The following is a 12,888-nucleotide window of genomic DNA, read 5'->3' as shown; positions in this document are numbered from 1 at the left end:
AAACGCTAAACGAAATGCATCTTTAGGGATTTTATAATGAAAGAGTTTTTGTTTTCTATTTGAATTATATTTGAAATGTTTCCAGTGCAAGTGATGGTGCTGGCGCCTCCATGTAAAGCGTGCTTCAGCTTCCCCTCTCCACACAAACAACTGGGTATGCCTCTAACAGCTCACATTTATAGTTTAAGTGTTTAAACTAGCCTAACATTATGATATGCTTGAGCTGTTTTTTTTTTATCAATAGATTTTAGGCAAACTTGTGTTTCTCTCACAGGCTTTGGACAGGTCTCTGTCATATTGTTCCAGGTCAGCTTCGGGTTTCGTGTTGCTTGATGCCAAATCCAGATGCTTTGGGCTCTGTTGGAACTAAGAACAATACAATATAACACTGGACACAGAAATTTAATTTGCTCTAAATATTCATTTGATCGCCATGTCATCTCCAGATGTGCATTCAGAATGGAATGTGTACGGAATTTATTTCTGCATATGAAAGTGGCTCCGATTTAAAAACATAAAAGTGACCAAATGCGATTTTGCTTTTCATAGTGTTCTAAAAATAGATCCTTGTGTCTGGAAGAGGAAGGGCCTGATTATGTCACCGGCATGTGAAAACCTGTGCATCGGAGCCTGAGGGTTTACAGGAAGTGATGTCATTGGCACAGGTGTAGCAGCAGCACTACGCCTACAGTAAGAGTCCCTTTCTCAGATCCCTGTTTACTCCTGTCACTTCACATATGACATCACTGACCTGGTCAACAATACAATTTTTCTCGTCTTCATGGCTCTGAGTGTGAGTGTGTCTGTGTGTGTGAGAGTAGATGAAACAAAGCAATATTACAGTGCTATCTCTTGTGTGCATTAGTGACTTTCAATCTGTTACTGTAATACATTTATCACATGAGTGCTTTACTCTCGTCGATATCTGTCAGCTTCCCTTTTGAAAGTGACTCTGCAGCGCTTCCTGAATGTGGACGGGTCTTTTCGTTTTAATTTCCAGACCCGTGATCGGATCATACTTTGGGGAAAAGTAAACAAGACACATTATGGAAAACCCAGCTCTAAAATAAAATAAAACAAACATCAATCCATCCATCAGTAACCATGTATTGCAGGTAATTTGCTTCACATTTATCAAATCAGAACAGGATTTTCGAAGCTCAGTCATCAGTTCAGGAGTTTATGTGGATTCCTCTCTCTCAATAATTTCATCTTAGCCTCGGCCTCACCTGTTCTGAAAGGTACATTGGCAATGAGAATCATCCATGCATCTTATCACCACCATCTCCTATTATTTTTTTCACACACTGAAGGAGGCAACCCTACACATGGAAACATTTTCCTAATAATGGCTGTGCCTACCAATTAAAACTTATTTTTAAGTATCAAGCTACAACTATTGTATGCAATGTCTTGAGTTACTCATAATTTGCATTTCTGGAACACTTCCAGAAAAAGTCATGCTAGTATAAATGCAGACAGATTATACTGTATTCCAGGTATAAATCTCTCGAGGTATGTTTTGGCTATTACATACACTGACGGTCAGTCAGGGAAAGTCTAAGTTTCAACTAAAGGTCACACACAGAGCTGCCGAGCACTAACGTCATGCATGTTTGGGATTTCATCTGGCTTCGTCTCAGAATGGGGAAGTTACTGCTTCACAAACACAGACTACAGAGCAGTCAGAACTTCAAACATGAGGTTTTGTTCCTCTTTTCCTCTCGCATTACAAATGGATTATATATGACTCCTGACATCAGATAAATTATTGTGATAATTGCTGATAAATGTAAACACTGGCAAAATGAAAAAATAAATAAAAATACAACAATTAGGGAAATGAGAGTTCCTGTGTTAAGTTGATAATGTATAATTAAAGATGTTATGAGATTTTACACATTTTGGGGAATTCAGTGGGCGAGCTGAAACAGGTTTGTAGTGTGTGGGTGGAAAACATTCCCCACTTAGTGCTTTTTTTAGGCTAAATCAGCACATCCAAAACGAGGCTGTGAGTTTGGCAATACACAGGACAAACCTTGAATAGGCCCAGATTTAAGCTAAATGTGATGACACTGAGGAGTCATGTGACTCATGTGAATTTTGTCCAGGCTAAAAGGAGTGAAATTGTCTGGAAATGTTTCCAGATTTCACAATAGTGTATTTATGATGAAATCTGTCATGGCACTACTTTATGAAGACGATGTGGATTGTGTTGCATTATGCTCCATGTGCATCATAATATCCATTTATCTCTGTCTTGTGTCCAAGTTTGTTTGTCTGCCGTGTTTCCCCTCCACCAGTATGTGATGTTGGGGGAGTTTGGACAGGTAGGGTTTATGGGTTGCAGATCTAAACTGCAAATAAGCAGCATAAGAAAGAACCCTTGAGTTGAATGTTTGGCTGCCAATTTGAGTGCTTGAAAGGACTGACACTCTAAGTCACCTAAATATGCAAACTGACCACTGAAAATTTCAAATAACATCACTCATCTGGTGGAATAAATGATAGCAAGACAGAGAAAGGAGGTCACAAGAATATCCTGCCTGCCAGCTGCATTGAATTAGAGCCTGGACGTGCCAAGTACATTCTTCAGAGGAAAGGGTGTGGAGGAAGGTGTAGTGACATTTAGGCCACATAGCGACCTCATACTTGTTTTAGAGGGAAGAGCTGGGGAAGTCCAGTTTACATAGATCGGCAGGCTGAAAGCAAGAGGCGGAGGGCAACACAACTGTGATACAATTTTTGGGAAACTGGCAACCTGCCCTCAATATAGTGATGTGTGTGCAGTTAGTCATATTACTGATGACTCTGTTTAACCACTTTCTGTGTGTGTGGTATCCAGTCTGAGATCAACAGATAGATAGAAATACAGATAGATAGATAGATAGATAGATAGATAGATAGACATATAGATAGATAGATAGAAATACAGATAGATAGATAGATAGATAGACAGAGACAGACACAGACAGATAGACAGATAGATATATATAGATAGATAGATAGATAGAAATACAGATAGATAGATAGATAGATAGATAGACATATAGATAGATAGATAGACAGACAGACAGACAGACAGAGAGATAGATAGATAGATAGATAGATAGATAGATAGATAGATAGATAGATAGATAGATAGATAGATAGATAGAAATACAGATAGATAGATAGATAGATAGATAGATAGATAGACATATAGATAGATAGATAGAAATACAGATAGATAGACAGAAATACAGATAGATAGATAGATAGATAGATAGATAGATAGATAGAGCTGGGTAGATTACTTACAAATTGTGGTCTGTTACTGATTAGACCTAACTCATTTATAATATCAATATAAAATAATATAAATAAAATAATCTTGTAAAAATTTTCTATTATATTATCATCATGAAGTACATTAAACATTATGTCAAGCTTTCCCAAACTGTGGTTTGTGAGTTTAATGAAAAGCTAATCATTAATTAAATCATAAAAATGGGAAATTAAAATAAAACACTTACAAAAAAAAAAAGAAAATAAATATTTTATATGTTCTGTGACCATTAACTAACATCAGGGAACCATGAACATGCAAATGTGTTACTTAATTATTAACTTATTACTGTAAAAATATTTGGTGAAAGAGGTTCGGCTGACAAAAAAGTTTGGGATCCCTGCATTGTATGCTAATAAGAAAAATGTTTGAATTTGTGCATTTTAATGCATTTGAAAGACAAAAGCCATCCAGAGGCATAGTAATACATGGCCAAATAACCCACTGAGTGATTATTCAAATAAAAATGAATGTGTTCATCAGTAGTCGATGCAATATTGAAATCTTAAGAAAACACTTCTTAAAAAGTCAATAATTTTTTTTTGCAAATCTAGTGGTGACCTCTCAGTTTTCTTATTTTCACTTGACTAGCGACTGGACTTTGTGTGAATGTCCACAAAACTGCAAGACTTCCAGAATATATAAGCGGTAAGTTATTTTAGAAATTATACATAATTTATTGCTATGTGTTAATAATAAATAATCAATTTAAAAATAACTGTAGAGTGATTATGAGTATTGTAAAATGTAATACAATCTAATTGCAAGTACTTATTTGGAATCTGATTATGTAATTCAGATTACATGTAATCAGTAACTAACCAGCGCTGTATCTAGACAGACAGAGACAGAGACAATAACAAGATACAACTAAAATGAACTTGAAGTTTTTCATGTAGGTATAACAGTTATATTCAGGTACAGAAATACCACAGAAACTAAATAATCTATTTAACTTCAAAATAACACTGGCTGGTCTTATTGTATAAATAAACATTAATGACAGACAGCAGCAGGTTTATTTAGGTTGCTGTCTCTTTAAGACCTCATGCATGGATCTAACTGTTACACATTAGTTTCTCAACTGTTTACATTCACTTAATAGCCTATAACCAACCATGTTTAGAAATAAATCTACTGTCTACGTGAATACATAATTTTTGTTTGTATTTGGCCATTTATGCGCAATAAGGCGCAACACAACTTAATTCTGTAGTCACGGGCTCACAGATGCGGCTCTATGTGCACGTGCTTTGGGTGTGAGCTCACAGAAAGCAGTCTCACAGTTTAAAATGGTAAGACTCAAAAGCATGTGCAAATGATACATTCTATCATCTGTCCCGAGTGACTTTCACACTGAAACACCCGCCAGTTGTATCAAAAAGCATCCCAAATTTTATCAACCCACACAATATATTTTTTTCCAGTCTGACATTACCAAAAAAGCCCAATTGGATGGGAACCCGTCCAATCTGGCAACATTGAATGATGACAAAGGTGACCTTTAAAGAATCAGCCTTTGGAAATCCCTATTTATGTAACCAATCTGATCATTCCTGTTAAATATGCCTAGATCTTTGCTCTCATCTGTAGGTGAGTATTCTGCATGGACATTTATTTTGGGTGTGTGCTAATCCAAGCCAGTATTTCTGGCTCGTTTATCATTGATTTCAGTTCATAAGAACCTGAGCAGTGAGTCAGATGACATGGACTACACTTATGATTCACTTAAATTCAAAGCCCAGGGTCTGGGTGATCCGTATCTGATCAGTCTACAAAACATGATTCATCCCGAGGCAACAAAAGTTTTCTCAAGACATAACACCAGTTCCTCTGCTGCCTGCAAGTTATTTCTTACCAGGTTTGTGGTAAGCACTAATGTACTGAGACAGTGATATTAGGAGACCAAATTCAATATACACTTTACTGATGATGCATACTTTATACAGACAAGCAGATGAGCCCTGAATTTGAACTACTGTACACAACATTATAAACAGCATAAAGAAAATGCTTACTGTGACTCAATTTCAGATGAAAATCGCACAAATAAAAACTGCATAACATGCAAAGTGCTGTAATACAACGCTCCAAAATGCCTATTATTATTTTTTTTTTTAAATAGCGAGTGAAAGAGTAGCATTATTCCTAACAGTACTGTATATTGCTACACGTGACCTCATGATGGTCAAGTTGGAGTGGCATCATCTTGCAAATTACTCTTTTTTTTTTTTTTGTGGTTGTTTTTTTTTTTCATGTAGTTTTATCTGAAATCGATTAGTCTGTGTTCAAATAACAATGAAGTCAAGAAAAATATGTTAAAGCACATTGCATTGTGGGATACTAGATACTCTGGTCATATGGAGTGCTCAAGTCACGTCGGAAAGAACGCATTTATAAAATGACCGGCACCAAAAAAATTGTAATTAAGAGTGAAAATCTGATTTTTTTGTGAGTTTTCGAGTTGGGGGCACGTCAATGAAAAAAAAAAACGGTTGAACTTAATGAAATTATTAATATTAGTTTGTCATTTACAATAAAACTAAGCTTTATCGAAAAAAAAATATATATATTATATTTCACTATTATGACGAAATATACTGATTCAATTTACAGCACCTTCATAAACTGAATAAAAAGATTAAAAACCACAAACAAATGAAAGTTGTAAATAAATCAAAGATTATTGGAGTACATCAAATAATCAAGTACAAAATAATACTATTCATTTTTTTCTACTTAAAAATGAAATGCCTGATTCAGTGTTACTCGCTGTTTCTATGTAATTTCTGATTAGTAAGAAAACTAATAAAAAAAAAAAAAACTATTTTTTAAATGCGAATAGTGCAGCAGTAAGAGTTGTGGGATTTTATTCAAGAGCTGGGAGGAATTCCTGCCAAGAATCACCAGAGGTGTGTTCTGTGATACTGTGGTGTCAGATCTAAAAACGACATTTCCACAGAAAGCGACGCGTTCACTTTCTCACACTGATGGAGTATGGCGTTTCATTTCAGATAAAATAGTAAGAATAAAAGGTTAAAGCTGTGTTAATTACTGTGTGTCAAAAGCTCAGATCTGCAGAAGAAAGTATTTCGTCAGCGTGCCATCAAAAAGAATGACTAACCTCAACATGCTCCTCTGGTTCCGGTTTGGCACGAGCTCACGGTTTGCCGCGATCGGTGTCATTCATGGCGCTCCGGCGCGCCCTCTACCGGAGCTGAGACACACTTACACTCGTCCTCCTGAGGCGGGGATATTCCCAAACGTTTAATAATCTGTAAGTATTTTCTTAAATATCTTTTGAAATATCTTTAAGGTCTTAAATTTATATTTCCAATGACTGAACAACACACTCGCATGTTCACGCGCCTCTGATGTCCGTTAATGATCACGTGACGCGCGGGTTATTTCAAATTCCCAAGGAAGTGTTTAATTACGATTTTTTTTAATTGAAAATGTATTTATTTATTACAATTTTACAGATCTATGAATTAAGTATGAGCTTGACATTAACTTTTGAAACCCCAGTTAAACTGTTTCTGAGGAAATCACGTCTGACTCTCTTAAGTCTAGTTCAACCGATGAGTAACTTTTTAACGCTGTTAAAAATAGACTATAAGAAAATGTAATAATAAGAAAAGGCGCTGTAGTTACGACACCTACCAGCCGAGGCTACCTGACTCATGATGACACGGATGTTTGTCATTATCAAAATTAATTCATTCACATTTGGTCCATTGTTGGTTTGCTTGCGATTGTTAGAAATAAAATATACTACTCACTCACACCTGAAAGTATTTTAGACCTAAGCAATCTAGTTATTTATAGTATACACACCTGGGCAAATAATAATAATAATAAATTGGCCATGCCAAAAATGGATATTTAACTTTCAATGGTGCACATTTAACCATTTTAACCACAAATCACTGGTGAGGTCATCTTTTCCATTGTAGGAAGCAAACAAATGCTTCCTGCATCCCTGTGCTAGAGATGCATTCATGATTGCATTTCTCATTAGATCTCAATGACACTTCTCTATTGCATCACCATGCAACTCGTGATTTCTCATGATTCTTAATTCCACATAATTCTGAATCAAACTTCTAAATTCTGCCAAAAACGTCTGCTTTGAACATTCTGCTTTCATTGATTATGTGATAATAGCATATTTTGTTTCATCGCACCAGTGAATTCTCTTCAGGATTTTTAACTGAAAAATAAGTTTTAAAATACATTAATGAGATTAATGAGAAGATTGTCTTCACCAAATGCTCCAAACCGAAGTGAAGACTGTAGTCTTTACTGTGTTTATCATGTTTCCAAACATTATTGACAGCAAGTTGGGTTCAAGGAATGCAGTGAACGTTTAATACCAAATCACTGACATCTCTAACAATATCTCTGTAACTCAATGCTTTATGATGTTTTTGTAGCATTAGGAGTTTGCCCATTATCCTGCCCGAATGGAACCCTGCCACACCACAGATATGGACTTTCATACATGCCATCGTCCTCAGTGTCTCTGTGGTTTACATTCTGATTTAATTGATCATTTCTGGTAACAAATGACTTTAAAAATTTGACCAAACCTGAACAAAACTTAAGCTCTGAATTCAGAGCCGTGCAGGAAACTGAAAGAGAAAAAACACACACCCACATGTCATCTCATTGTTAAAACACAAACCTAACCCAAAACAAATGTTGCTGATGTTGATAATGCAGAACTATGTACTTAACCAGACATGTGATCAGCCATGTTCTTCCCAGTTTGATATGACTATATAATAATAATAATTTTATTGTTTATAATTGTATTTAAATTCGTAAAAAAAAAACCAATTCATACCGTAGGTCGGAAAATATGCAAATCCATATAAATATGGGCGGGAAATAAATCACATCCTTGCTCAGTGTAACTCTAAAATTGTCCTAAAGTCTGATTGGTTACCAGTCATGTTTTTCCAGCGCCAATAAGGCTGAATCACATTTTTTAAAAAACATCTTTTTCCTTAAGACAAATATTAATACAAACCTTAGCAGCCAAACATTAGAAGGGCTGCAAAATAAGTTATAATGCTCACAGGAATCTGTGTTTCATCCTAGATGCTTGAGATGCTCTCTACCTGTTCACCAGCTGCGCCTTGACCTCATTCAGTTCATCGGAGATCCTGAATGACATTTAAAAAATGATCTGAGGAAAAGTCTGAACAGCATCATATTTGCTTTTGTCTGTTTTATTTTGATTAAAAAACATTTCTTATATTTTTACATGAAATACTCTGAGAGAGCGAGAAAGACCGAAAGAGACAAAGTGAGAAAAAGGCCGGAGGAGGAGACAGTGTCATCAGTTCATCTACATATTCTTTAAGACTTTTTTTTCAACCATAAACTCATAAGTGAAAGAGGAGCATGTCCAGAGACGTTGCGTCTCTCAGTTTGTATTTACAGGAAGTTGCGAGCAGCTGTCCGCTAAATGTCACGTCCTTGATTAACCTACTTAAACACAGGAAGGGGGCGGAGCATTGAGTCAACGTTCTCAAAACCCAACAACATGATTGGTCAGTGTCTTGAACACCAAAGCAGATGATTGGTTGGGTGCGTCCGGGACAGGTGGCGCAAGAGTTTGTTATCCACCTCACTGCTCAAAAACAACACTCTGGTTGATTTGCTTGACGTGTTGAACCCATGACTCTTAACCTTATGACGGTGATCCTGACAGTAACTGCTCCCCAAGAGTGTGTGATTTTTTTTTTTTTTGGCATGTGTAAGAGCTGTGGTCTCTGGTTTAAGTGTTATCACATTCTAATAAAGGTCTGACACTCATAAACCACACCACCCTGAATGAAAGAAATCCCACTGAAAAACTACCTTAAGCCAGCCTAAGGTGGTTTTCAGATGGTCTCCCACCCAAAACCAGCAAAATGGGCCAGTTTGGCCAGGCCAGGAGACCAGATATCTACCCCAGGATGGTTTAAAACGAATTTTTCTCAGCAGGGAAAAAGATGGAGAATGGACACATGGAGGAAAAACTACCCGATAAGAAGATTTCTTCTTCGAAAGGACAGACAGATGTGCTTGGATGGCAGTGAGATGAGCAGGGTGAGTGTGCGGGTGACCAGGAGACAGAGACGTGGAGGAGGAAGACAACATTGCCATCATCTTCATCATCATCATTATCTAAACGGGGTTCTCCCAACGCTTTCAACACACTGCTCTTTCTGGGAGATCTCAAGAAACACGATAATGGTTTTCATTATCTGAAAGCATAGCTTCATACTAATGTGTGAATCTCCTGGAAGCACGTCTGGCTCATACTTCACTACAAAATCAAGTGAATTCAGAACTCTTTCTTAAGATTTTGGGTGACCTACAAACCAGACACATTATTTCTAGAGATTCGTCCAGATGTTAATTGCGATGATGATGGGGATGTTGAAGACGTCCATCCTCATTGTCCTCCTCCAGATCTACGTGTCCTGGTCACCAGCGCCCTAGTCACAGACTCGTCACCAGTTGCATCTGTCCGTCGCCTTCCCCCTGCGAGGGCTGCAGTCCCAGCTGAGCCTCGTCGTTGGTCCTGCGCGGCGGAGGCTGGTAAAAGGCTGACATGTATGCTTGGCGTCCTGCGCTGAAGTACAGCTCGTCCGGTGGGAGGGTGGGGTGTGGCTCTGCCCCCCAGTGTCCCTCCGGACTGCTGTCGGGATAGGACGAATCACGGTCCCGTGCGTACAGGGAGGAGGAGTCTGGTCCGGCCCCGCCCACGGCATCCGTGATTTCCGCCGAGAAGCTCTCCGAGTCCTCCTCGCTCTGGTAGAACACAGACTGGGCGTGCTCCAGGAAGCGAGGCTTATCCGGCAGGAGGGGTTTATCAGGTAGGCGGGGTTTGTCCGGGAGGCGTGGCTTTTCCAGCGCTTTGTACAGCAGCTCCTCCTCATCCTGTGGAGGTGGCGGTGGTGGGCGGGGCAAGGGCCGTTGCGGAGGCTCTCGGTGACTCGTCGACGTTGCGTAATCCTGCCGGTGCATCGTGGAATTCGGTCCACTGCCGTAGCGATCGGTGGAAGGCCGCAGGTTGCTCTGGACGAGCTCGGATATGATCATCTTCTCCAACGCTGCTGCATCAGAAAGGTTCCGCCTCAAACCGCCAGCAGGCTCCACCCCTCTAGGCGTCAAAAGCGCAGGGGTGACTTCTCCAGACACGCCCCCGGATCCCACAGGAACGCCCCCCAGCAGATCCGAGCTCCCTCCGTGAAGCGAGTAGCTGTTGTTGTAGTTTCCATTGAGCCGAACTCCCTCCAGCCCACACGACTCACGGCTGCGCGACAGAGTGCCCTCTACAGGACAGAGAGAGAAATGCTCGGTTAAAAAAGTCAGATTTTCTGAATTATTGCTTGTAGTTTGAACAGCAAAAATTTAATTCAGATCCATCTGGAAATGTTTCAGTTCAAACATTCAAACCGAATTTCAAGTTTGTTACTGTCAGAACGTGACACTGTTTAGTGAATATGGCATTGCTATATAATTGATTCTGATGCATGTGCATGAATGTGTGCATACAGTGATGCTTTTTTTGTTTACGTTCTTCTCATGCATGTGGGTGAACATGAACATTCACTCTTTCCTCAATAACGCCGACTGTCATGCCTCCTGTCAGTTTGCTCACAGTAAACCGGAATAATTCTAGAATTACGAACCCTTGTGTCATTCAAAACCCAACTTGGACATAGTCCCCCAGTTTCTGCTGATCCAGTCTTCTCTCTTTTATTCAAGTTAATAATCCAGCTCTGTAGAAATGGAAATCTAAAACACTGGAAAATCTGATGTCTGATCCAGTCATTGTAGCGTAAATGTGATACTGTAGAAATGAGACCCTAGCATTTATGAATGTTTTTTGTCATGCTGGATTTGAATAACTGAGTTGACACAGCAGGGAGGTGACGATGAAAGAGCAGCATGGAAATGAAAGAAACACAGACAGACAGAGTGTGAACACGTGTCCATACTTGAGTTTCTGAACGTGCCTGTAGATCAGTTCATAAAGAGACAGAACAGAGAGAGCAAGACAGAAGAGAGGAGAAACACAGTGAGTACAGATACAAACATTTAGAGAAAACACACAAAACAAGTGCTCTTCGTCACACACACACACTGACCAGTGGCGTTGAAAACTGCTGGTGAGGGGGGGTTGAATGTTTCAGCCAATAGGGTGTTGTAAGGGGAGGAGCCAGAGCGGGTCTGTAGCATTGGATTGGCTAGGAGGTGATTACCCATAGTGCCTGAGGAGAAACAGCACGATCCAGGGATACATTATAGCTGTGTGAGTTGATATGAGTCGCTCTCCGAAAATAATGCCCTTTTGGTGTGAATTTTAGGGAAAAAAATTCTAACTGTGTAATTGTATATTTTGTTGGAAAAAAAAGTAAAATTTTCAAATAAAAGAGAGTAACAATGTATCTGATAGAGGATTAAGTTTTTATTCATATTTTATGTACTTTTGTATGACATACTTTTTGATGTTATTATTTATTAAATAAATTTTAAGTTTAAAAATACATTTTCAAATTAAATTAAATGTAATTTTAAAAAGTGAATATGTTCCTTTTTTTAAAGTTTTTAAAATAAATGGTCAAATTTCTAAATTTTTAATTCAAATGTTTTTATTCATGTCTGTTTATACATTATAATTACACCATTTTTATTCTTGGTTATTACTAACATTTTTTTATTAATAATTTTTTATTACTGCTAATATTTTAGTTTTTTAAATAAAGTCCACTTTTAAAAAATATTTTTCTGTGTATTATAATTTCTTAAACTAATCTATTAATTATTTATAACAGACCAGAAATGTTTTACATTTATTCTAATCTTTTTTTTTTTTTTTAATAATAATATAATTTTTCACATTTCTTTATTTAGTAATATTAAAAATTTTGACAAAAGCACAATGTAGATATTTCTGTATAACTAATTAAGATGAATGGTGATTAAGGGGGACGTTTCACTCTGGATGTGTGTGTGTGTGTGTGTGTGTGGTGTGTGTGTGTGTGTGTGTGGGTGTGTGGCACTCCACCGTGTGTGTGTGTGTATTTCACCTCGGGTGAGTGTGGGTGTATTGTTGATTGCAGATGCCATGAAGGACGATTCTGTCTGCCGTCGAACAGTGTCGTTCCCACATCCTCCTGATACGGCTCTGAACACACACACACACACACACACACACACACACACACACACACACACACACACACTCACAGGTGAGATTTAAAACCACAGGTGTGAAAATTCCTGTAAGGCTGATATCTGGGACAGACACACTCATGTGTGTTAACTGTCTTTGTGCAGGCGCGTTCGTGATTGGCTGCCGCCATAGTAGCGATTGTTGCCTCTGTGGGCGGAGCTCTTGAGGGAACCGTGGGAACCGGTGGAGGAGGCGTGGCCACAGCAGGATGACTGACGCAAGCATTTGCTGTATTCTTTCTGCACCTGTTGAACACACAGCGCTGCATGTGAAAGCAGGTCAGGAGGACAGACACACGTGAGGAAACAGCCACAAACAG

General features: G+C 38.5%; 1 protein-coding gene and 1 pseudogene across 1 annotated transcript in view; both read right to left on the bottom strand.

Moving 5' to 3' along the window:
• LOC109053278 (protein NLRC3-like) overlaps positions 1-12,888 on the bottom strand; it is a 426,767-nt gene that overhangs the window by 352,809 nt on the left and 61,070 nt on the right. The gene's annotated exons all lie outside the window — the stretch shown is intronic.
• The window catches only part of LOC109073254, a 35,351-nt pseudogene continuing 31,397 nt past the window's right edge, over positions 8,935-12,888 (bottom strand).

The sequence above is a fragment of the Cyprinus carpio genome, chromosome A1, assembly GCF_018340385.1.
Source record: "Cyprinus carpio isolate SPL01 chromosome A1, ASM1834038v1, whole genome shotgun sequence".
NCBI lineage: Eukaryota > Metazoa > Chordata > Actinopteri > Cypriniformes > Cyprinidae > Cyprinus > Cyprinus carpio.
Note: the sequence above shows the minus strand (reverse complement) of the source record. Positions and strands in the feature narration are given on the sequence as shown.